Genomic DNA, 23488 nt, shown 5'->3' on the forward strand with positions numbered 1-23488 from the left:
CCACCATGCCTAGATAATTTTGTATTTTTAGTAGAGATGGGGTTTTGTCATGTTGGTCAGGCTGGTCTTGAACTCCTGACCTCAAGTAATCCACCTGCCTCAGCCTCCCAAAGTGCTGGGATTACAGGCATGAGCCACCGCACCTGGCCCACCTCTACCTATCTTGTACAGTGCCTCCAGAGCAGCTTTGCCAAAATATCATCTTGGACTTGACTTACAGTCAAGGTGACTGTAACTCTCAGTTTGCTGGGGATACTCTCAGCTTCTGCCTATCTCAGTGTCATAACTAATTGCGCTTCCTTTCTCTCAAAAGGGTCCTAGTTTAAGTGACAGATTATTTGGCCACCCTATGCATGTGGATGGAGAGCCACCAGAGGTTTTTAAGCTGAGAAATGATTCTATTAACTCCTAGTCCATTTAGTATTCCAGAACTTCTACTATCTATCCCGTAGCTCCCTTTCCAAATTTAACACATATTACTTTCTTACTTGCAGCTTTCCCTAGGTCAAAGTAAACTGCTTGCCATTCATTGTGGGTAACCCATACTTTGCCATCTTAAAACCTTTGCAGTGGGGCACAGTGGCTCACCCCTGTAATCACAGCACCTTGGGAGGCTGAGGCAGGCGAATCACGAAGTCAGGAGATCAAGACTATCCTGGCCAATATGGTGAAACCCCCAACTCTACTAAAATAAGAAATTAGGCAGGCATGGTGGTACACACCTGTAGTCCCAGCTACTGGGGAGGCTGAGGCAGGAGAATCACTTGAAGCCAGGAGGCAGAGGTCAGGCCACTGCACTCCATCCTGGTGACAGAGCAAGACTGTCTCAAAACAAACAAAAACCTTTGCCCTTATGCCTATAATCCCAGCACTTTTGTGCCTAGGGCAGAGAAAAGCCTAGCTCCAGGATTCATAAACTGTGTGACCTTGGACAAGTTATAAATTTCTCCTGAAAAATCTCTCAGGGTGTATAAAGATCAAATGAGGTAAAATGAACAAAATAAGGCTGGTTGTTGTTATTATTTGGAAGTGAGACAGCCAGATGTGGTGGCTCATGCCTGTAATCCCAGCATTTTGGGTGGCCAAGGTGGGTGAATCAGGAGGTCAAGAGATCAAGACCAGCCTGGCCAACATGGTGAAACTTCGTTTCTACTAAAAATACAAAAATTAGCTGGGCATGGTGGCACATGCCTGTAATCCCAGCTATGGAGGAGGCTGAGGCAGGAGAATCACTTAAACCCAGGAGGCAGAGTTTGCAGTAAGCCAAGATCGCACCACTGGACTCCAGCCTGGTGACAGAGCAACACTCAGTTTCAAAAAAAAAAAAAAAGTAACGCCAGGTGCAGTGGCTCATGCCTGCAATGACAGCACTTTGGGAGGCTGAGGAAGGAGCATCCTTGAGCTCAGGAATTCAACACCAGCCTTAGCCCCGTCTCTGCTAAAAATATAATAATTAGCCAGTTGTGGTGGTGAGCACCTGTAATCCCAGTTATTTAGGAGGCTGAGGTGGGAGAATTGCTGAAACGCAGGAGGCAGAGGTTGCAGTGAGTGGAGACTGCACTACTGCACTCCAGCCTGGGTGACCAAGTAAGATTCCACCTCAAAAAAAAAAAAAAAAAAAAAAAATGGATGGGCATGGTGGCTCACGCCTGTAATCCCAGCACTTTGGGAGGCCCACGCCTGTAATCCCAGCACTTTGGGAGGCCCATGCCTGTAATCCCAGCACTTTGGGAGGCCGAGGTGGGTGGATCACCTGAGGTCAGGAGTTCAAAACCACCCTGACCAACAAGGTGAAAGCCCGTCTCTAAAAAAAGAAAAGAAAAGAAAAGAAAAGAAAAAAACAATTTAGCCAGGCGTGGTGGTGCACACCTGTAGTTCTACCTACTCAGGAGGCTGAGGTGGGACAACTGCTTGAGCTTGGGAGGTGGAGACTGTGGTGAACCAAGATGGCACCACTGTACTCCAGCCAGGGTGACAGTAAATGGGATAAGAGGTTAATAGGTGAGGCAAGTGAGGAGAGATTCCTGTTTCAAAAAAAACTGAAATGGTAAAAAATTAAAATCGTTTAAAAAAAAAAAGTTGGAAATGGGATAAGGGAAGTGAGATTTTTTTTTTAGACGGAATTTCGCTCTAATCACCCAGGCTGGAGTGCAGTGGCTCAGTCTCGGCTCACTGCAACCTTCACCTCCCAGGTTCAAGGGATTCTCCTGCCTCAGCCTCCCAAGCAGCTAGAATCACAGGTGTGCACCACCACACCTGGCTAATTTTTGTATTTTCAGTAGAGACCGGGTTTCACCATATTGGCCAGGCTGGTCTCGAACCCCTGACCTCAAGTGATCTGCCTGCCGTGGCCTCTAAAAGTGCTGGGATTACAGGTGTGAGCCACTATGGCAGGCCTGGAAGTGAGATTTTTCTTCTCAAAGAAGGGTGAGGCTTGAGTATGATGATAAACTGAAGAAAAGGAGCTAGTGGAACAGAAGAAGTTAAAAAGATGAAAGAGAAGGAAGGAATCAACCAAAAGGGACAAAGTCCCAGGAGGAGCTTAGATTGAGAGCACATCTTTCTGTCTAAGATTAGAAGGAAGAATGGCCAAAAAATTTCCAAAGTGAAGGGTACAGAGAATTTTTGAGGAGCAGAGCAAGCATTACAATAGCTACTGTGGGGAATGAATCAAGTTAAAAGAGTGCAGAAAAAAGCCAAGGACTCAGTTGGAACTGAAACTCAAACATTCACAGCAGTGCTAATCTGTGCTGATTTCCAGTCTCCCACCCCCGACCAGCGATGCTCAACATGGAGTGACCAGAGATTAGGAACATCAAGGACAGAAACAAAAAAGGACAAGGGGAACAGGATTTTGAGAGTACAAGTGAGAGGGACTGCAGGGATCTGATAAGAAGTTCAAGTTGAGTGGACAAAGGTAGTAAGAAGTATATAGAAAGGTAGTATATAGAGATGGAGCGGTGATCAAAGGCAAGCTTCTCACAGAACAGAACTGGGAAAATAGGGTAGAAAAAGTCTGTAAGCCAAAAACAGAAAAGGATGAGAGAGGCGAAAAGTGGGCCAGAATTGTGCCACCAAAGTGGAAGAGAATATAGGAGGTACCAGAATTCAAGAGAAGTTCAGAGTTGGGTGGTGGCAAACTCCAAGGCCTGGCTCTGGCATAGACAGATTAAAAAAATGGAGGTGAAAGATACTGGAAGCCAGGCTAGAGGGTACATTGTCCACACTGACAGGCAGTGTAATCACCTGGAAGTTTGGAGGGCACTGATATAGAAAGCAAGACTGTGAATCAAGTGGCAAAGTCCTCACTGAAGATGACTGTTGGGAGGTGAGGGCTAAGGAATGGTGAAAAGCCTTGAAAGAAAAAGGACTTTTTGCATAAGGATGGTACCAACTTGCTGTTGTAAAATTTGTCCCAAGAGAGATAATCTAATAAGACACAGAGAAACTCTGCTTTGGAAGATAATAATATATATATTTCTTTAAAATTGTGGTTTCAGTCAGGAACAGTGGCTCACACCTGTAATCCCAGAATTTTGGGAGGCTGAGGCAGGCGTATCACCTGAGGTCAGGAGTTCAAGACCAGCCTGGCCAACGTGGCAAAACCCCATCTCTACTAAAAATACAAAAATAAAGGCCGGGTGTGGTAGGGCACGCCTGTAATCCCAGCTACCCAGGAAACTGAGGCAGGAGAATTGCTTGAACCCAGGAGGCAGAAGTTGCAGTGAGCCAAGATCCTGCCACTGTACTCCAGCCTGGGCGACAGAGCAAGACTCTGTCTCACAATAAATAAATAAAATAAAAATTGTGGCTTCTAGGAACCTTAAAACAAGCTAGGAGTAATCAGAAACAGAATTAACTGTATTTTTTTAATTGTTGTTAAGTAGAGGTAAAAATGCCCAACTAAGAATAAAAGTTACTTAGCTACAAACAGATAGATACCTGAGCCCAGAAAACAGGTTACACAACACCATGAACACACTATTAAGACATGTGAAGAGCAAAGGTCAAGAACAAGGAAACATACACCAGTCAGCAGATTTATTTATTGCACCAATACCAAACAGGCAAAGTCCCTATGCAGATTAGAAAAGTGATCTACTCAAGTAACATGAAAATCAGTGCAAAGGATGTAATGGAACAGAATCTCAGATTACAAGTAACTTCTTAAAGCCTTATTCAATTAAACTTATATGGATGCCTCATTTATATGAAATATCCTGGATAGATAAATGCATAGAGTAAGTATATTAGTGGTTATCAGACTGAGGAAAGGAAAAATGGGGAGTGATTGCTAAGGAGTACTGGGTTTTTTGGGATGATCACGTGTTCTGGAATTAGATAGTGGTGATGTTTACACAACATTGTGACTCTATTAAAAACACTTAATTGTACAATTTTAAAAGGTCGATTTTATGGTATATCAATTGTATCTCAAAAAAGCTATTATGGAAAAATTTTTAAAGCAAATTTTAAAAAGCTTGTATGGCATTTAATATCTAAAGCTCATTTAATATCTAAAACTCATTAGTGATTACACAGAACCATTTGTTTTTTATTTTTTTTGACACAGAGTCTCACTCTTACCCAGGCTAGAGTGCAAGAGCATGATCTCTGCCACTGTAGCCTCAATCTCTGGGATTCAAGCAATCCTCCCATCTCAGCCTCTTGAGTAACTGGGACTACAGGCACAGGCTACCATGTCCAGCTCATTTACCTTTTTTTTTTTTTTCTTTTTCTAAGATAGAGTTTCGCTCTCTTTGTTGCCCAGACTGGAGTGCAGTGGCGTGATCTTGGCTCATTGCAACCTCCACATCCTGGGTTCAAGCGATTCTGCTGCCTCAGCCTCATAAGTACCTGGGATTACAGGTGCCTACCACTATGCCTGGCTAAATTTTGTATTGTTAGTAGATACAGGGTTTCACCATATTGGCCAGGCTAGTCTTGAACACCCGACCTTGAGATCCACCCACCTCAGCCTCCCAAAGTGCTGGGATGAGAGGCATGAGCCACCGCGCCTGGCCTCATTTACTTTTTAAAAATACATATTAAGGCCGGGCACGGTGGCTCATGGCTGAGACAGGAGAATCGCTTGAACCAAGGAGGCAGTGGTTGAGGTGAACTGAGATCATGCCACTGCACTCCAGCCTGGGCAACAAAGAGAGCAAAACTCCATCTCAAAAAATAATAAAAAAATTTTTGACTAGCCTTGGCAACATGGAAAAGCCCCATTTCTACAAAAAATACAAAAATAAGCCAGACGTGGTAGCATGCACTTGGTGACAGTGAGACCCTATCTCAAAAAAATAATAATAATAAAATAAAAATTAAAAATACAGCCGGGTGCGGTGGCTTTGAGCCTGTAATCCCAGCACTTTGGGAGGCCGAGGCGGGCGGATCACCTGAGGTCAGGAGTTCAAGACCAGCCTGGCCAACATGGTGAAACCCCGTCTCTAATTAAAAAAAAAAAAAATACACATTAGTTCTCAGTGGTCCTTAAAAAAAATACACATAAAATGACAAAATACAAATACCCAAAAAATACTGTTGGGAGAAAATGAGAGACATGATAGTCTAAAGAGGCAAATATGACATCAGAGTATAATTGTAGAATCAATGCATTAATAACTTTGAGATGCAAACCATGGTAATGCTGTAGTGAAATGGATGTAGTAACTGTCCTAGAATACAAATATCCAGGCTGAGCACAGTGGCTCATGTCTATAATGCTAGTACTTTGGGAGGCCAAGGCAGGAGGATCACTTGAGACCAGAAGTTCAAGAGCAGCCTGAGCAACATAGCAAAAAAAAAAACAAATTTTTTTTTTTTTTTTTGAGACAGAGTCTTGCTCTGTTGCCCAGGATGGATCACAGTGGTGTAATCTCGGCTCACTGCAACATCCACCTCCTAGGTTCAAGCAATTCTCTGCCTCAGCCTCCTAAGTAGCTGGGATTACAGGCCCCGCCACCACGCCAGGCTAATTTTTTTGTATTTTTAGTAGAAACAGGGTTTCACCATCTTGGCCAGGTTGGTCTTAAACTCCTGACCTCATGATCCACCCGCCTCGGCCTCCCAAAGTGCTGGGATTACAGAGCCACCATGCCTGGCTACAAAAAATTTTTTAAATTACCTGGGTATGGTAGCACGCAACTGCAGTCCCAGCTACTCAGGAGGCTGAAGCTAGAGGATTGCTTGAGCCCGAGAACTCAAGGCAGTGAGCTATAATTACACCACTGCATTCCACCAGCCTGGGCAACAAAGTGAGAGCCGTTTTTTAAAAATAAAAAAAAGAAGAAGAAGGACAAGCCAGGCATGATGGCTCACACCTGTAATCCTAGCACTTTGGGAGGCCAAGGTGGGCTGATCACCTGAGGTCAGGGGTTCGAGACCAGCCTGACCAACATGGAGAAACCCTAACTTTAATAAAAATATGAAATTAGCCAGGCATGGTGGTATATGCATGCAATCCCAGCTACTTGGGAGGCTAAGGCAGGAGAAGCACTTGAACCCGGGAGGCGGAGGTTGTGGTGAGCTGAGGTCGTGCCATTGCACTCCAGCCTGGGCAACAAGAGCAAAACTCTGTCTCAAAAAGAAAAAAAGTGAGCATAGAAATACTACTGTAGCAGAGCATGGTGGCTCACACCTGTAATCCCAGCACTTTGGGAGGCTGAGGCAGGCAGATCACTTGAGGTCAGGAGTTTGAGACTAGCCTGGCCAACGTGGTGAAATCCTGTCTCTACTCAAAATACAAAAATTAGCCAGGTGTGGTGGTGTGCACCTGTAATTCTAGCTGCTTGGGAGGCTGAGGCAGGAGAATCGCTTAAGCCTGAGGCAGAGGTTGCAGTGAGACAAGATCGTGCCACTGTACTACAGTCTGGGCAATAGAGTGAAGAGAGACTCCGTCTCAAAAATAAATAAATAAATAAATAAATAAATAAATACTATGGCATTTTAGCATTCAAACTTGTAAGCTTCAAATGATATGGAAATGATTTTCATTTCTTTTTCTCTTTCTTTCTTTTTTACTTTCTTTTTAGTGACAGTGTTTTTTTCTGTCACCCAGGCTGGAGTGCTGCGGCATGATCACAGGTCACTGTAGTCTTGACCTGACCTCAAGCAATCCTCCCACCTTAGTGGCAAGTAGTTGGGACTATCAGCCTACCAGCCAGGGCCCTGCAGTCAACTAATTTTTTTTTTTTCTAAATGTAGAGACTGAGTCTTGCTATGTTGCCCAGACTGATTTTCATTTCTGTTAGATTCATCTTTTGTCTTAATTATTGTTTGAATTTCTATTCCAGCACAATAATGTAAGGCAAAGGAAGGTTAAAATGTACCTCATTTAAACTGCTAATCTTTATACTTACTGACAATGCATCTCTGACATTTCTAAAATGAAGACACCTTCCTTTTCTACAAACTCAGAAAATGGCCAATGAATAATCTTAAAATTTTTTAAGTTCAAAACATCCTGGTGACAGTCACAAGTCTACTGAAAGGTACAATAGTAGATATTCATGTTGGTTTGCTATACTGGCATCACTAATTCTGTGTCATCTGTAAAATGACAGCTAGTGCCTTACATATAGTAGTCAATAAATGTTCCTTTTCTTTCCTTTTTTCATTGTTTCAATGCGACTTACTATTCACTGATATTTTACCGACTTCATCAAAGATACTTGGTAATATAGAGGCTCATATAAGAACACACAAATACTAAACCTAAACAATACTAGGTTTAATTTTTCAAGTTAAAAGGACTTCTTCACTTCATATTGGCCAATGTACCAAACATCTTAAATTCCTGATGAATCTGGTTCTTTCAGCTAACAAGTTTTAGCTGTTTTAAAACAAATTTTTATCTTCTTCGAAAAGCTTCAACACCTTAAAAATCAGTACAGTGGCTGGGCAAGGTGGCTCATGCCTTTAATCCCAAGCCCTTTGGGAGGCCGATGCGGGAGGATCACCTGAGGTCAGGAGTTCGAGACCAGACTGGCCAACATGCCGAAATCCCATCTCTACTAAAAATACAAAAATTAGCCAGGCGTGGTGGCATGCGCCTATAATCCCTCCGGAGGCTGAGACAGGAGAATCTCTTGAACCCAGGAGGCAGAGACTGCAGTGAGCCGAGATCGCACCACTACACTCCAGCCTGGGCTACAAGAGCGAAACTCCGTCTCAAAACAACAATAACAACAAAAATATAAAAAATATAAATCAGTACAGTTTTCTCAACAGTGTATCTTTTTTCTCACTTAAATGGGACTTTGGGCTACGAAAAACGTTAACCAGTACTAGCAAGGAAGCTCAGTTTGCCTCTACACTAACTGGGAGAGCTGAAAACACCAGGCCGCGTCATAGACTCTTTGGCTGTCAATGAGACCCGCCACCTTCACCTTACCAGGTAAGAAAACTGAGGCCCAAGGGAAGGAAGGGGCTTGCCTGCAGCCATCTCGTTCTTTCCTGAAATGACCAAGCGTCTCACAGCAGCAGTGTTCTGCCCCGAGGGCTATCAGACTGTGCCGCGAAGCATGGATGAGACCTGTCCTCCCTCGCGCCGCCTAATCCCAGGGTGAAAAACAAGGTGCCCCTTCACGCAATGCCACAGGCAGGGGCCCTGAGCAGGTCTTTGCCCTCAAAGTGCGCTTTCTAGGGTATCCACAACTGCTGCCCGCCGGTCCTCCCAGAAGGAGGGGCTGTCACTTACCTGCAACTGGAGAGAACGCAATCCCCTGCTTGGCGTTGGCCGTACACCCGGAGACCGAATTCCAAAGCGCGATGGCTGCCGTGGCCCCAGTTCTCATCGGCCCCTTCCGGGCCGGCTGGTGCCTCACTAGCTACAGTCCGCGGGACCGCTTCGCCGCGCGCTCTCAGTTCCGCCTCCCGGCGGTCCCGCCGCCAATTCCTCAGCTGAGCCAGCTTGCTCTCAACCACCGCCCCGCCCCGTGACACAGCCAGGGTCTCGGAGCCTCCTGGTTTCCCCACACCCGCCCGCCCGAAGGGATTTTAGGGCCCTGCGTCCCTAGAAAGGAACAGACCGTCCCTACCTAGGGAAAATTACTTTTGGCATTTTTTGGTGGGGTGGAGAAAGGAGTCTTACTCTGTCGCCCAGACTGGAGTGCAGTAGCGCGATCTCGGCTCACTGCAACCTCCGCCTCCTGGGTTCAAGTTATTCTCCTGCCTCAACCTCCTGAGTAGCTGGGATTACAGGCGCACGCCACCACGCCTGGCTAATTTTTGTATTTTTAGTAGAGACGTGGTTTCATCATCGTGGCCAGGCATTTCTTGAACTTCTGACCTCGTGATCCACCCGCCTCGGCCTCCCAAAGTCCTGGGATTATAGGCATGAGCCACCGCGCCCGGCATTTTTTTTTTTTTTTTTTTTTTTTTTTTTTTTTTTTTTTTTTTTTAGACAGAGTATCGCTCTGTCACCAGGTTGGAGTGCAGCGGAGCGATCTCGGTTTGCTGCAACCTCCGACTCCCTGGTTCAAGCTATTCTCTTGCCACAGGCTCCCGAGTAACTGAGATTACAGGCACGCTTGTCTGAGACAGTCTCGCTCTGTCACCCATACTGGAGTACAATGGAGCAATCTCGGCTCACTACAACCTCCGCCTCCTGGGTTCAAGCGATTCTCCTGCCTCAGCCTCCCGAGGAGCTGGGACTACAGGCGCCTGCCACACCCAGCTAATTTTTTTTTTTGCATTTTTAGTAGAGATAGGGTTTCACCATGTTGGCCAGGCGGGTCTCGAACTCCTGACCTTGTGATTTACCCACCTCAGCCTCCCAAAGTGCTGGGATTACAGGTGTGAGCCACCGCATCCGGCATTCATTCATTCATTCATTTATTGAGACGAAGTCTCACTCGGTGGCCCAGGCTGGCATGCATTCATTCATTCATTTATGGATTCGGAGTCTCGCTCTGTGGTCCAGGCTGGCATTTATTTATTTATTTAATTTATGGAGACGGAGTCTCCCTCTGTGGCCCAGATTGGAGTGCAGTGGCGTGAGCTCGGCACATTGCAACCTCCGCCTCCCGGGTTCAAGCAATTCTCCTGCCTCAGCCTTTGGAATACCTGGGACTACAGGCGCACGCTGCCACACCCGGCTAATTTGTATTTTAGTAGAGACGGAGTTTCACTGTGTTGCCCAGGCTGGTCTCGAACTCCTGAGCTTATGCAATCCGCCCTCCTCAGCTTCCCAAGTGCTAAGATTGTGGTGTGAGGCATCGCGCCCGGCCGAAGTAAACCTTTTTTGTATGTTTGTTTTACTATGGAACCGTTCACGAATTTGCGTGTCATCCTTGTGCAGGAGCCAGGCTAATCTTCTCTGTATCGTTCCAATTTTAGTGTATGTGCTGTCCAAGTTAACACACAGGTATTCAGCTTTAAACAAGACTGTTTTGACACCAATGTTCTTTTCTTTCCTTTTTTTTTTTTTTTTTTTTTTTGAGACAGAGTGTCCCTCTGTCACCCAGGCTGGAGTGCAATGGTGCTATCTTGGCTCACTGCAACCTCCGCCTCCCGGGTTCAAGCGATTCTCCTGCCTCAGCCTCCCTCGTAGCTGGGATTACAGGTGCCCGCCACCACGTCTGGCTAATTTTGTTTTGTTTTGTTTTCTTTTCTTTTTTTTTAGTAGAGACAGGGTTTCACTATGTTGGTCAGGCTAGTCTCCGCACTCCTGACCTCACATAATCCGCCCGCCTCGGCCTCCCAAAGTGCTGAGATTGTAAGGGGTGAGCCACTGTGTCCAGCACCAATGTTCTTTTCTAATGGATTAGCGTTGCCTTCTTTAAATGCTTCAAGACCTGTTTGGGGACTCTCAGCAAAGCCTATCATTTGTTCTGCTGGATTTCCTCCTCTTTCTGCTCCCGCCTCATTCACCCCATGCGCTTTCCCTTGAGGAAATCCCCGCCAGAAAAGCTTCTACCCATCTCTCAATTTCACCCAGCTAACTCCTACACACTCTTCAGGTCTCAACTCTTCAGGTCTTCTACTCATCAAGGCCTTCCTCCCAGATTTGGTTAAGTCTTCTGTTACAGATTTTGAGATGGATCTGGGTGTGGTGGCTCATGTCTACACTCAGGGGCCTGCCTGGCCCTCCCCACTAAGTATGGAAATAAAGGAAAATTTCAAGTTCCTTCAGGGGAAATTCTCCACACCTAGCTAGCTTTGAGGAACTTGATAAGCAAGAAGGTAATAGTAGTTCAAAACAATAGCCTAAGAAGTTTGAGTCCTAAAATGTTTGGTTGTTTATAAAAACTAAAGATGCCAGCTGCTGTGGCTCACTGTTGTAATCCCAACACTTTGGAAGTCCCAGGCAGGCGGATCTCGAGGTCAAGAGATGGAGACCATCCTGGGCAACATGGTGAAGCCCTGTCTCTTCTAAAAATACAAAAATTAGCTGGAGGTGGTGGCGCACACCTCTAGTCCCAGCTACTCGGGAGGCTGAGGCAGGCGAGTCGCCTGAACCTGAAAGGTGGAGGTTTCGGTGATCCAAGATCCTGCCATTGCACTCCAGCCTGGGCAACAAGAGCAAAACTCCATCTCAAAAAAAAATAAAATAAATAAGAGAAAAATAAAAACTAAAGATAACATCTTTTTTCCCCCAAACTCCCCTAAAGATAACATCTTAACATGCGTCCCTGAGTTGTTTTTCAGAAACCCAGACCCACATCAAATGAATACACTGGATCTGGGTGTGGTGACTCATGCCTTTACACTTTGGGAGACTGAGGCAGGAGGATCCGTTGAGCCCAGGAGTTCAAACCTGCCTAGGCGATATATTAAGAGCTCATCTCCATTAAAAAATTTAAAAAATTTGAGCTTGGTGCAGTGGCTCACGCCTGTAATCCTAGCACTTTGGGAGGCCAAGGTGGGTGGATCACCTGAGGTCAGGAGTTCAAGACCAGCCTGGCCATCATGGTGAAACCCCATCTTAAAAAAAAATTAAATTAAAAAATTTAGCTGGGCATGGTGGTGTGCCTGTAGTCCCAGCTACTGTGAGGCTGAGGTGGCAGGATCGCTTAAGTCTGGGAGATCCAGGCTGCAGTGAGCTATGATCCCACCACTGCAAGAGTGAAACCTTGTCTCCCCAACCCCCCCAAAAAAGATATTCATATTTTTAGGCCAAACCAATGTATAACCTCATGTTCTGATACACAATTTTTCCTATAACTTCCGCTTTTCTGAAATTTACCCTTGCCTTTAAAAATTGCCTGGGCTGGGCACAGTGGCTCACACCTGTAATCCCAGCACTTTGGGAGGCCCAGGTGGGCGGATCACCTTCAGTCGAGAGTTCAAGACCAGCCTGGCCAACATGGTAAAACTCCATCTCTCTTTAAAATACAAAAATTAGCCAGGTGTGGTGGTGTATGCCTGTAATCCTAGCAACTTGGGAGGCTGAGGCAGAGAATTGCTTGATCCTGGGAGGCGGAGGTTGCAGTGAGCCAAGATAGCGCCATTGCACTCCAGTCTGGGTGAAAGAGTAAGACTCTGAATAAAAATTAAAAAAAATAAAAAACAACTGGGCATGGTGGCTCACACCTGTAATCCCAGCACTTTGGAAGGCAGAGGTGGGCGGATCACGAGGTCAGGAGTTTGAGACCAGCCTGGCCAACATAGTGAAACCCCATCTCTACTAAAGATACAAAAAATTAGCTGAACGTGGTGGTGCGTGTCTGTAATCCCAGCTACTCAGGAGGCTGAAGCAGGACAATTGCTTGAACCCAAGACGCGGAGGTTGCAGTGAGCCCAGATCATGCCATTGCACTCCAGGCTGGGCAACAAGGCAAGACTCTGTCTCAAAACAAACAAACAAACATCTCTTGCTTGTAAGCCATTGGGGAGGTCAGGTCTTAAGTGTGAGCTACCAGATTCTTCTTGTTTGGTGCTCTGTAAATAAATACCCTAGTGTAAAGTCTGGATATGGATGTCAGGCCTTACTGCATTGGGAAGCAGACTTCAGTTTGGTTGGGTAACAAGCTTCCTCAGCAACTTTACAACTTTTTTTTTTTTTTTTTTTTTTTGAGATGGAGTTTCGCTCTTGTTACCCAGGCTGGAGTGCAATGGCGCGATCTCGGCTCACCGCAACCTCCGCCTCCTGGGTTCAGGCAATTCTCCTGCCTCAGCCTCCTGAGTAGCTGGGATTACAGGCACACGCCACTATGCCCAGCTAATTTTTTGTATTTTTAGTAGAGACGGGGTTTCACCATGTTGACCAGGATGGTCTCGATCTCTTGACCTCGTGATCCACCCGCCTCGGCCTCCCAAAGTGCTGGGATTACAGGCGTGAGCCACAGCGCCCGGCCCTACTTTTTTTTTTTCGACAGAGTTTTGCTCTTGTTGCCCAGGCTGGAGTGCAATGGCAAGATTTTGGCTCACTGCAATCCCCGCCTCCCGGGTTCAAGCGATTCTTCTTCCTCAGCCTCTCAAGTAGCTGGGATTACAGGCGTGCCCCACCAGTCCTTGCTAATTTTGTGGTTTTAGGAGAGACCAGGTCGGTTTCATAATGTTGGCCAGACTGGTCTCAAATTCCTGACCTCAGGTGATCCACCCACATTGGCCTCCCAGAGTGCTGGGATTATAGGCACGAGCCACAGCGCCTGGCCTACAATTTAATCACTGAAGTTATACAACTGTATATTAAGATTATTTGTTTAAATAATCACACCACCAACAGACATTATATAAGCTTCTTGAGATTATGACCCCTATATACTTTTTTCCCTCCTGAACCTATTTTCAGGGCCTGGCACAAAATAGATACTTAATAAATATGATTTGTAACATGAAGGACTCCTAGGAACATTTTTGTCCTCTAGGGGTTGAAAGGTTTCCTTTTTTTTCTCTTTTGAGACGGAGTCTCACTCTGTTGCCGGGCTGGAGTGCAGAGGCGTGATCTCCGCTCACTGCAACCTCCGCCTCCTGGGTTCAAGCGACTCTCCTGCCTCAGCCTCCCGAGTAGCTGGGATTACAGATGCACACCACCACACCTGGCTAATTTTTGTAATTTTTTCTTTTTTTGAGACGGAGTTTCTCTCTTGTTACCCAGGCTGGAGTGCAATGACGCGATCTCGGCTCACCGCAACCTCCACCTCCTGGGTCCAGGCGATTCTCTTATCTCAGCCTCCTGAGTAGCTGGGATTACAGGCACGCACCACCACGCCCAGCTATTTTTTTGTATTTTTAGTAGAGACGAGGTTTCACCATGTTGACCAGCATGGTCTCGATCTCTTGACCTCGTGATCCACCCGCCTCGGTCTCCCAAAGTGCTGGGATTACAGGCGTGAGCCACTGCGCCTGGCAATTTTTGTATTTTTAGTAGAGACGGGGTTTCACCATGTTGGCCAGGATGGTTTCGATCTATTGACCTTGCAATCCGCCCGCCTCAGCCTCCCAAAGAGCTGGGATTACAGGCATGAGCCACTGCGCCTGGCTTGATTTTTGTTTTTGTTTTTTTTTTTGAGTTGGCATCTCTGTTGCCCAGGCTGGAGTGCAGTGGTTCAATCTCCACTCACTGCAACCTCTGCCGCTCAGGTTCAAGCTATTCTCCTGCCTCAGCCTCCTGAGTAGCTGGGATTACAGGCGACAGCCACCATGCCCAGCTATTTTTGTATTTTTAGTAGAGACGGGGTTTCATTATCTTGGCCAGGCTGGTCTTGAACTCCTGACCTCGTGATCCACCCGCCTCGGCCTCCCAAAGTGCTGAGATAAGAGGAATGGGCCCATGTACACGGCCAGAAGGGTTTCTTTGGAGTTCATTAATCTGAGGTGGAAGAGCCTGTTGTTCCAGTCTGGGTTCCCCTCTACCCTCTCTATACTCATCTAATCTTGAATTCAGTTTGGTTTAATAAACACTAAAGTAGCCTGAGGCAATTTACAAGGCTCCTCAAGGTTATAGCTATTATCCTAGATAGGCTTTCTTTCCTGATATCCCTGGCATTTTGGTCAGCCTTTTAAAAATTTGAGGTAGAGCTAGCTCCCTGACTCACACCTATAATCCCAGCACTTTGGAAGGCTGATGTGGGAGGACTGCTTGAAGCTAGGAGTTGGAGACCAGCCTGGACAACAAAATGAGACCCTATCTCTGAAAAAAAAAATTGTTTTAATTAGCTGGGTGTGGTGGTATGCCTGTGAAGTCCCAGTTACTTGGGAAGCTGAGACAGGAGGGTTGCATGAGCCCAGCAGTTCAAAGATGCAGTAAAATGCTCCACTGCACTCCAGCCCGGGTGACAGAGGGAGACCCTCCTGTGTCTTAAAAAAAAAAAAAAAGATTATAACTATAACATTCTTATACACTTTTGTAAAACACTTAAAATGAAAAACTTAATGTAGCTACAGACTACAGGTTAAAGACTGATTCCGACATTAGCCACTCAAAGTTTCAGTTCCTGCATCTGCAAAGTGGGGACTAATATCTAGAAGGAATGATATCATGGGAAAATAACATACAAAAAGGGCAAAGATGCAGTAAAATGCTCCACTGCACTCCAGCCCGGGTGACAGAGGGAGACCCTCCTGTGTCTTAAAAAAAAAAAAAAAGATTATAACTATAACATTCTTATACACTTTTGTAAAACACTTAAAATGAAAAACTTAATGTAGCTACAGACTACAGGTTAAAGACTGATTCCGACATTAGCCACTCAAAGTTTCAGTTCCTGCATCTGCAAAATGGGGACTAATATCTAGAAGGAATGATATCATGGGAAAATAACATACAAAAAGGGATAGGGGAAAAGCACCAGGCAAGTATTATAGTTTAACTGAATTGATTTGGCCTAGACCACTGGGGAGGACTTGACTCCCAAACTGTAGAACCTTTTGGGGGTTTTGAGCAGAATAGAAACATGGTCAGAATTTTGTTTTTAAATGTTTCCTCTGGCAGCAGTGTGTGCGTTTTACCGGAACAAGTCAAGACTGAAAGCTGAGACAAATAAAGAGGCGGCTCACACCTGTAATCCAAGCACTTTGGGAGGCCGAGCTGGGTGGATCACAAGGTCAGGAGTTTGAGACAAGCCTGGCCAAGATGGTAAAACCCTGGCTAATATAGCTGAGTGTGGTGGTGTGCACCTGTAATCTTAGCTACTCAGGAGGCTGAGGCAGGAGGATCCCTTGAACTTGGGAGGCAGAGGTTACAGTGAGCTGAGATCGTGCCACTGTACTCTACCCTGGGTGACAGAGCAAGACTCTGTCTCAAAAAAAAAAAAAATTCATGATTGATTGCATGTGGCTAGCAAAAGCAAAAGAGGTAGCAAAGTCCAAAGTTTTACTTGGATTAGTATAAGTCCACTTCTCTCTATCTCTAGTACAACCACCTTCCTGCAGGCCACCATCAGCTCTGACCCAAGTTACAGCAACAACTCCATTATTTGCTCTCCAACAAATTATTCTCACAGTGGTTGGATAGATTTTTCTTTTTTTTTTTTTTGAGAAGGAGTCTCACTCTGTCACCCAGGCTGGAGTGCAGTGGTGCAATCTCAGCTCACTGCAACCTCCGCCTCCTGGGTTCAAGCGATTCATCTGCCTCAGCCTCCAGAGTAGCTGGAACTACAGGTGCATGCCACCACGCCTGGCTTGTTTTTGTATTTTTAGTAGAGACCGGGTTTCACCATATTGGCCAGGCTGGTCTCAAACTCCTGACCTCGTGATCTGCCCACCTAGGCCTCTCAAAGTGCTGGGATTACAGGCGTGAGCCACCGTGCCCCACCAGTTTTTTTTTTTTTTTTTTTTTTTGAGATGGGAGTCTTTCTCTGTTGCCCAGGCTGGAGTGCAGTGGTATGATCATGGTTCACTGCAGCCTCAACCTCCCAAGTGATCCTCCCACTTTAGCCTCCCAAGCAGCTGTGACTACAGACAAGTACGACCATGCCCAGCTAATTTGTTAAAATTTTTGTTGAGATGGAGTCTCCCTATGTTGTTTAGGCTGTTCTCAAGGTCCTGGGCTCAAGTGATCCTCCTGCCTTGGCCTCCCAAAGTTCTGGGATTACAGCCATGAGCCACCTTGCCTGGCCTGATTTTTTGTTAATGGATTCATCTTAAACCATGAATTGGACCAAGTTATTCTTCTATTTAGAATTCTTCAGTTGCTTCCCCAAACCTCTAAACTCCTGGAAATGGCTTATAAGTTTCTTTTGGCTCTGTCCCCCTCTACTACTCCAATCTCATCTCACCCCATTCTGCCTTGCCCACTACAGCAAGCTGATTCCTGCCTCTGGGCTTTTCTAGATGTTCTTACTGACTGGAGCCCTTTCACTAACCGATTTCCTCTTTTTTTTTTTTAAGAGACTGGGTCTCACTATGTTGCCCAGGCTGGAGTGCAGTGGCTATTTACAGGCACGATCCCACTACTGATCAGCACAGGAGTTTTGACCTGCTCCGTTTCGGACCTGAGCTGGTCCACCCCACCTTCGGCAACCTGGTGGTTCTCTGCTCCCGGGAGGTCACCATATTGATGCCGAACTTAGTGCAGACACTCAATCAGCATAGCACACTGCAGCCCAGAACTCCTGGGCTCAAGCGATCCTCCCACCTTAGCCTCCCAAGTAGCTGGGACCGCAGGCATGCGCCACCGCGCCCGGCAACCCATCTCCTCTTTTTGCTAGTTAGCTTTCTCATCCTTTGGATCATAGCTCAAATGTCATCTCTTGTCCTAACCATGCTGTCTAAACCAGGTCCTTCCTTGATATTTTCTGCCTCAGCACTGATTCCTCAATAGCACTTACCAATTTAAATCTTAAAAATATATATGTATTCACATTTTCTTTTCTTTCTTTCTTTATTATTTTTTTTTACAAAGATGGGGTTTCACCACTATGGCCAAGCTGATCTTGAACTCCTGACCTCAGGTGATCCACCCACCTCGGCCTCCCAAAGTGCTGGGATTACAGGCGTGAGCCACCTCACCCGGCATACATTTTCGTTTCTTTCAACTATAAACTCAACAGAAGGAAGAGATCTTATCTGTCCTGTTCCTTTTTACTTGGTGCCTGGCACATAAAAGGTATTTAATAAATATATTTTCCGACGGGCACCGTGGCTCAAGCCTGTAATCCCAGCATTTTGGGAGGCCGAGGCAGGAGGATCACCAGAGTTCAGGAATTTGAGACCAGCTTGGCCAACATGGTGAAACCCCATCTCTACTAAAAATACACAAATTAGCCAGGCGTGGTGGCAGGTACCTGTAATCCCAGCTACTTGAGAGACTGAAGCAGGAGAATCACCTGACCCCTGGAGGCAGACATTGCAGTCAGCTGAGACTGTGCCATGGCACTCCAGCCTGGGCAACAAGAGTGAAAAACTCTATCTCAAAAAAAAAATAAATAAATAAATAAATATTTTTTCCAACATAGGCAATATAGTGAGACGCTGTCTGTACATAAAATTTTAAAAATTAGCTAGGTGTGGTGGCACATGCCTGTAGTCCTGGTTGCTCAGGAGGCTGTGGTGGGAGAATCGCTTGAACCTGGGAGGTGGAGGATGCAGTGAGCTATGATCACACCATTGCACTCCAGTCTGGGCAACAGAGTGAGACTCCATCGCAAAAAAAAAAAAAATTTATGAATAAATGAAGGAAGGAGCTGGTGAAGTTATTCATGAGAAAGTGTCATGAGGAAAAGGTAGGTTTAGAGGGGAAGGTACACATCTCTAATACTATGGTGTCAGGGTATCTGTAGACAAATAGTTGGGATTAGAAAAGGAAAAAGACACTTTGGGAGGCCAAGGTGTGTGGATCACGTGAGGTCAGGAGTTCAAGACCAGCCTGGCCAATATGGTGAAACCCTATCTCTACTAAAAATACAAAAAATTAGTTGGGCATATTGGCGGGTGCCTGTAATCCCAGCTACTTGGGAGGCTGAGGCAGGAGAATCACTTGAACCTGGGAGACTGAGGTTGCAGTGAGCCAAAATCATGCCACTGCACTCCAGCCTGGTTGACAGAGCAAGACTCAGTCTCAAAAAAAGAAAAGAAAAAAGAGTTGGCATTTGATACTGTACCTCTAGCCCTGCCCAGGTGAGCTGGGGCTAAGCAGAGGCTAGCGCTCCTTCAACTACAGTATTAGGCCTTATCACAATATAACATAATAGTCGAGAACCTAAAAGAACTTGAGACCTCTCATTACTAAGCACTCAAGTTAAAAAAAAAAAAAAAAAGAAGAACTTGAGACCAACATAGTTTAGAAACAAGTGCTAGTTATGTGGTTTAGGCTATAAGTATAATAGTAACTTACAGTACTGAACTAATGAGATTCAAAATAGAAGAGGCCTGGGACAGTGGTTCAAGCCTGTAATCTCAGCATTTTGAGAGGCCGAGGCAGGCTGATTGCTTGAGTCCAGGAGTTTGAGACCAGCCTGGGCAACATAGCAAAACCCTGTCTCTACAAAAAATACAAAAATTAGCGGGTGTGGTGGTGTGAGCCTGGTAGTACCAGCTACTCAGGAGGCTGAGGTGGGAGGATCACTTGAGCCTGGGAGAAGTGTTTTTCTGTTTTGTTTGTTTGTTTTTATTTTGAGATGGAGTTTTGCTCTGTCACCCAAGCTGAAGTGCAGTGGCTCTATCTCAGCTCACTGCAACATCCGCCTCCTGGGTTCAAGTGATTCTCCTGCCTCAGCCTCCTGAGTAGCTGGGACTACAGGCATGTGCCACCATGTCCAGCTAATTTTTGTATTATTAGTAGAAACAGGGTTTCACCATGTTGGTCAGGCTGTTCTCAAACTCCTGACCTCATGATACACCCGCCTCAGTCTCCCAAAGTGCTGGGATTACAGGTGTGAGACACTGTGCCCGGCTGAGCCTGGGAGGTTAAGGCTGCAGTGAGCTATGATCACACCACTGCACTCTAGCCTGGGTGACATAGTGAGACCCTGTTTCTATTTTTTTTTTCTTGGTTCTATACATATGGTCAAAGTTTCTAAAAAGAAAAAAAAAAGAAGAAAATAGAATAGTCAGAAGGCTGGAAGATAAGACTCTTTAAATTTATTCCGTCAAAAATGTTTACTGAACATTGTACCTGTTAAGTGTGAGGGCCCAAGCCAAGTGCTGAGAATACCCAGGTGAACAAGACACAGTCCTTGGTCTCTATTCACTGATGGTCTAACAGGGAAACAGACATGGTAACCTTGGAATTGATAGGATATGTATGGACTTATATTCCATTGAAAAAAAGATAAATATAGACACATATAGGGCCGGGAGCGTCGCTTGTGCCTATAACCGCAGCACTTTGGGAGGCTGAGGCAGGAGAATCACTTGAGGCCTGCAGTTTGGGACCAGCCTGGGGCAACATGGTGAGACCTCATCTCTATAAAATAATGAAAAAAGACACAAATATATAACAATGGTAAGTGTAATGAAAAAACATAAGCTGAATAAGAGGGACAGAGGGAGCTGTATTACATAGGATATTTAGAGAAGCCCTCTTCAATTAAAGTAACATTTGTTTTTTTTTGTTTTTTGGTTTTTTTTTTTGAGACAGAGTCTCACTCTGTCACCAGGCACCAGGCTGGAGTGCAGCAGCCTGACCTCGGCTCACTGCCACGTCCGCCTCCCGGGTTCAAGCAATTCTCCTGCCTCAGCCTCCCAAGTAGCTGGGATTCCAGGTGCGCGCCACCACGCCCAGCTAATTTTTTGTATTTTTAGTAGAGACGGGGTTTCACCATGTTGGCCAGGATGGTCTCGATCTCTTGACCTCGTGATCCGCCTGCCTCGGCCTCCCAAAGTGCTGGGATTACAGGTGTGAGCCACCGTGCCCGGCCTAAAGTAACACTTGAACAAAGGCCTAAAGGAGTGAGAGATTGAGCTCCCTGGATGTCTTGGGGAAGAGCATCCCAAGTAACGGAAATAAGTGTAATGGCAGGCTTGTGCTTGGATAGCTAGAGAAATAGCAAATGTGTCTGGAATGGAGTGAGTGCGAAACAGTGTGGAAGTCAAAGAGGTAGCAAGGCCAGGTCCTGTGGGGCCTTGAAGGGTATGGGTAGCACTCTGGGTTTACTTAACTTGAGATTAGAAAAGTCATGCATAAAAATTTTAACTTGATAGAGCAAGCAAAGGGAGTAATCACAGATCTGGGAGTATAGGAAAGTAAAAATGAAATCAGTATTTCAGGAACTCAATTCAACATGTGGAATAGATTAGAGAGAGGCAATCCAGAAGGCTATTCTATTCATTCCAACAGTTCAAGTGCAAGATGATGAAAACTAACCAGAATGGGCAGCAAGAATGATAAGAGCTACATAAAAATGATAAGTTTTCAAAGAAAGCAATGGGATTTTTAGGCTTGGTGTGGGATTAATGTACTTGTAATATAGCGTCAGAGCTACTGACTTCAGATACAAACAGATGTCCTGCCAGAAGCAAATGAGGCCAAAGAAACTGTTCTTAAAATGGAACCACAAGAGAGTTTCAGTAAATAAAACAGTTGTTCTTCTAAACCTGTTGTAATTGAAACTGTTCTTTGTTTGAAATAGAAGTGAAACAATCTTTATTTTTAATAATTAAAGGACCCAAAATGATTTCCCCCTTCTTGAGAAGTAAACCAAATTGATCCTATGTATCACCTGAAAATGCATCAGGAGCAGGCAGGCAAAGGAGCTCCTGTGAGCCTAAGTCCCCTTCTGCATATCAGCAAATTTTATTAGAAATGCTTGTCTCCGGCCAGGCGTGGTGGCTCATGCCTATAATCCCGGCACTTTGGGAGGCTGAGGCGGGTGGATTACGAGGTCAAGAGATTGAGACCATCCTGGTCAACATGGTGAAACCCCGTCTCTACTAAAAATACAAAAATTAGCTGGGCGTGGTGACACGCGCCTGTAGTCCCAGCTACTCGGGAGGCTGAGGCAGGAGAATTGCTTGAACCCAGGAGGCGGAGGTTGCGGTGAGCTGAGATCGCGCCATTGCACTCCAGTCTGGGTAACAACAGTGAAACTCCGTCTCAAAAAAAAAAAAAAGAAAGAAAGAAAAAAAAAGAAATGCTTGTCTCCTAGTTTTGAGTCTAAATAATCAAATATAATGGAATATTTTTAGTATAGAGCTTATATCCTTACTGAAACAGTTTCTCGTCACTAATTTTTTGGTTTACAATTTTTTTTTTTTTTTTGAGACGGAGTTTTGCTCTTGTTACCCAGGCTGGAGTGCAATGGCGGGATCTCGGCTCACCGCAACCTCCGCCTCCTGGGTTCAGACAATTCTCCTGCCTCAGCCTCCCGAGTAGCTGGGAATACAGGCACGCACCACCATGCTCAGCTAATTTTTTGTATTTTTAATAGAGACGGGGTTTCACCATGTTGACCAGGATGGTCTTGATCTCTTGACCTCGTGATCCACCCGCCTTGGCCTCCCAAAGTGCTGGGATTACAGGCGTGAGCCACTGCGCCCGGCTACAATTTTTTTTTTTTTTTGAGACAGAGTCTTGCTTTGTTGCCCAGGCTGGAGTATAGTGGCATGCTCTCAGCTCACTGAAACCTCCACCTCCTGGGTTCAAGTGATTCTCCTGCCTCAGCCTCCTGAGTAGCTGGGATTACAGGTGCCTGCCACCACACCCGGCTAATTTTTTGTATTGTTTGTAGAGATGGGATTTCACCATGTTGGCCAGGCTGGTCTTGAACTGACCTAGTGATCTGCCTGCCTAGGCCTCCCAAAGCACTGGGATTACAGGCCTGAGCCACCATGGCTGGGTTACAGATAAAAAAGTAGAATATATTACTGACACCAGTTTAGAAAAATGTATGGCAGTGTAGAGTAAATACAGGTAACTGAACAAAGAAACATCAATAACAATTGGTAAGAGCAATTTTTTTTTGAGACAGGGTCTGGCTTTGTGCCCCAGGCTGGATTGCAGTGGCAAGATCTCCGCTCACTGTGCCCTTTGCCTCCCAGGTTCAAGTGATTCTCCTGCCTCACCCTCCAGAGTAGCTGGGATTGCAGGCACCCACCACCACACCTGGCTACTTTTTGTATTTTTAGTCGAGACAGAGTTTCATCATGTTGGTCAGCCTGCTCTCCAATGATTGAACTCAAGTGATTCGCCCACCTTGATCTCCCAAAGTGCTGGGAATATAGGTGTGAGCCACTGCACCTGGCCAAGAGCAATTGTTATAATTGCTATTGCCAATAATTTTTTCAGGCCGGGCGTGGTGGCTCATGCCTGTAATCCAAGCACTTTGGAGGCCAAGGCGGGTGGATCACCTGAGGTCGGGAGTTCATAGACCAGCCTGACCAACATGGTGAAACCCCGTCTTAAAAAAAAAAAAAAGATGAAAAAAAGAAATAAATAATTTTTTCATATTTCTGTGGCCACACTTTAAGATGTCATCAAAGGATCTGATATTGTGTGGAAAATACTTAATATGAAAACTACTTAACTTTTAAAATATGTTGTCCCATCTCAATTACATAAACTTATCTTCCTACTATCCCAAAGGTTAGGCAGATGACAAATGCTGTTTTTCTCCTCTCTCTCTCTCTCTCTCTCTCTCCATATATATATATATATAAA

The 23488-nt window shown here is 45.5% G+C and overlaps 1 protein-coding gene and 1 non-coding gene across 2 annotated transcripts in view; both read right to left on the reverse strand.

Annotated features, from left to right (window-relative positions):
- SAR1B (secretion associated Ras related GTPase 1B) overlaps window positions 1–8813 on the reverse strand; it is a 28150-nt gene extending 19337 nt beyond the window's left edge. Inside the window, exon 1 of the mRNA XM_064366331.1 lies at window positions 8705–8813. The gene's annotated coding sequence lies outside the window, so the exon portion shown is untranslated. The remainder of the gene's footprint in view (window positions 1–8704) is intronic.
- A 1448-nt stretch (window positions 8814–10261) lies between these two features.
- On the reverse strand, window positions 10262–10368 carry LOC135270713 (U6 spliceosomal RNA). Its single transcript, XR_010338842.1, has one exon. It is a non-coding gene; the product is annotated as a U6 spliceosomal RNA (small nuclear RNA).
- Window positions 10369–23488: the final 13120 nt, after the last annotated feature.

This window comes from Aotus nancymaae, unplaced genomic scaffold (assembly GCF_030222135.1).
Source record: "Aotus nancymaae isolate 86718 unplaced genomic scaffold, 86718_ANA_hifiasm-v0.15.2.pri h1tg000064l_1, whole genome shotgun sequence".
NCBI classification, from domain to species: Eukaryota; Metazoa; Chordata; class Mammalia; order Primates; family Aotidae; genus Aotus; species Aotus nancymaae.